Source organism: Glycine soja, chromosome 14 (genome assembly GCF_004193775.1).
Source record: "Glycine soja cultivar W05 chromosome 14, ASM419377v2, whole genome shotgun sequence".
In the NCBI taxonomy this organism is placed as follows: domain Eukaryota; kingdom Viridiplantae; phylum Streptophyta; class Magnoliopsida; order Fabales; family Fabaceae; genus Glycine; species Glycine soja.
This window is the reverse complement of record NC_041015.1, coordinates 25,261,149-25,263,953: the sequence shown is the minus strand read 5'-3', so window position 1 is coordinate 25,263,953 and position 2,805 is coordinate 25,261,149. Positions and strand designations below refer to the sequence as shown.

Genomic DNA, 2,805 nt, shown 5'->3' with positions numbered 1-2,805 from the left:
CTTTAATGATTAAGGAGGAGTGTAAGGAGCTAACACTACTAAAAAAAACATATTTTACGATGCACATTCTAAGGCGGTTATATGGAACCGTCTTAGAATGTGACACAGTGGCAATGATGTAAATAAATACAACCATTCTAAGGCGGTTTTGTAAAACCGTCTTAGATTGCTGCCATTTTAAGTCGTCTTTGTACAAAACCCTTCGGATATTTTTTGTTTTTATTAATATTTTATTTGCACTCTCTGATTGTTGCTCTATCATTCTCCCTCTTGGACTCCTCAGCTCCTCTAAGGTTTCTGAAATGGTGCAGTCGCAGGCACCACCACTTCCACCCAACGACGGCAGCAGCGGATTGCATTAGGCAGTGCCTCCTCAAGTACATCCTCTCCATGGTCTCGTTCCTCCTCGCCAAGAACCCCGACGATGGTTCTTCCCAAACCATCACTGCGGACACCAAGCTCCGTGACAAAGGAGCTCCGCAAGGAGTTCAGCGCCAACCACGTACTGGCCGAGTGCCGCCGCAAGAAGCTGAACCATAAACAAGGTGCTTCATATTTTTTGTTCCTTTTTCTCCAAAAACGAGGTGCTTCAGATATGCTCATCATCGGAGGGAATCAAATCGAAAGGAAAGGAAAGTGCAGAATGGAGGACATTCCGTAGTCGACGCTCTTTGAGCAAGACCACAAGATCCACGCTCTTTGAACAAGACCACAAGATCCACGCCGCAGCCACCAATTTCAGCGCTGACCAGTTATGCTATACTCTTTGTCTCTCTTTTTGTTTTTGTTTTTGTGTTCTTCATCGAATGGACATGCTGTTGGTGCTCTATCCATTTCCTTTCCTCTTCTAATTATGAGAGAAGTAGTGAGCCTTTTCTTTCAAAGGGGTGTCTCTATGTCAATGGATTGGAAATCCGCTTGGTTCTTGGCTTATATAATATTGGGTGTTTTGGTTGAATTCTAATCTAAAACTCTTGTGCCAGACGCACTTTTGTTTTTGGGTTGCACTGCAGATTTTGATGAGAAAGGTGAACATTTTCTTGGCTCTTAGTATTTTCTCTGGTGCATATATTTTATTTTGGGGTCTTAAATGTAGATTGAGTTCAAAAGAAAGAATGTTCTTGGAATGGATGAGTCTTTCCCATTCATAGCATTCGCAGCAGTTCATCCTCGTGGGTCCCCCCAAACTTTCAACTTTTTGTTTCTGTTTGAAGATACTTCACTATTTACCCCGTATTAATCTATTTTTGCACTCTGTTGTTCCCTGAATGTATTCTCTAAATTTATTTATTGAATTTTGGGATGATTGTGACCATTCCTTTGGTGAACTTACTATGTTATTTTTAACTTCCCTGAACCGAAGTGCTCCTTTATGAGGTCCCTTAATTTAATATTTACTTTTGAAAAGACCAGTGCAACATTTAATTGTTGACTTGTAGTTTGATTTTTCTAACTCATTTACTTATGTTAATTGTGTTTTCAAAGGTCCAATCTTGGTTCCTTGTCAGTAGTCCTTCCTTCAACAGGCAGAACTAGAGGTACTGGAGAACGTTGCACTTAAGCTTTTTGGAATAGTTATTTTTATTTTATGATTACTTGTTATGAAGTTTAGTTTAGTCACCATGAGTTCAAAGTAATGAATGATTTGAAAATGACCAAGTTTAGTTTAGTTTCACTTTTGATGTCAATATGTCACTAAGTGATGATCATAGTCATGGCCTTATGAAAGGTCACGAGTATCTATCATCTATGTCTTCTCTCATGTTTTTAATCAGCATAAGTAGATTATATCTTCCATTTCTTGTAACCTTTACCTAGATTGCCTACTTGACTTATATAACTATTGTTTCATTGTATCTTTAATGGTAATTTCTATGCAGGTACAGTGCATCGACAGAGTAGTGGAATTGAAAATTCCAGTAATCCTCCAAAGCTTCGTAGGAATGCCTCTACTTCATGTCATACAATTAGCACTTCCCAATATGGTCCTTCAGATCCAGGTTATACTTGAAAGGACAATTTTGTTAGTTATTATTAACACTTATTTTTCATAAATTTATGAGATAACTTTATTAACATTTAGAACTTTAAATTACCTTGTTTTGCTAGTTTTTGGGTCTGTTGTCCTTCCCATTGTTTGGTTTTATCATATTTCTTTTAATTTTGTACTGTAGTATGCTATATGTGCTTCCTTACAATATAATGCTTTTACGGTAGTGAGTTTAGTAATAGCCATGTTTTCAGGGTGATTGCTTTTAGGTAGATTTTTATATTTATATTTCTAATCAAACCCAACCATTAAAAATCCACATAAATGGCAATATTGAAGGAAGAATTCAACGCGAATAGTAAATTGACGACATAGCGTATGGTCATGAAGAGTTTTTCTTTTCGGTTTCTCCATTGGGTTTGGGTAGATAGAAATTTTTAGTTTGGTCCTGATCACAGGAATTTATTATACTGTATTGTTTTACAGTCCAAAGCAGTCTGGAATCGTCCCAATGCAATGCTTAGAGATTTATTACCGCTTCTGCTGACTGATTTTTTGTTCACAATTCTTTTACTACTCTAACTTAATTGTTTTTTTTTTGGTTTGGTACCTAAGGTGAGATTGATTGTTAGTTATATTGAATGGACTTCTAATCAGTAATAAAAAATGTTTTGGCATGTCATATATGTGATAGGATTAGTAGTTTTAAATGGGTTAAAATATCACTAGCTTAATTGTACTTTTAAGTTGCTTAGTCTTGTTAGCGATGAATTAATTTTTTTCATCAAGTAATGGCAACTGATAGGATGGGACCT

General features: G+C 36.5%; 1 long non-coding RNA gene across 1 annotated transcript; it reads left to right on the top strand.

Moving 5' to 3' along the window:
• Positions 1-251: 251 nt before the first annotated feature.
• On the top strand, positions 252-2,521 carry LOC114383109. The gene is made up of 2 exons (XR_003660405.1): positions 252-1,538; positions 1,881-2,521. It is a non-coding gene; the product is annotated as an uncharacterized LOC114383109 (long non-coding RNA).
• Positions 2,522-2,805: the final 284 nt, after the last annotated feature.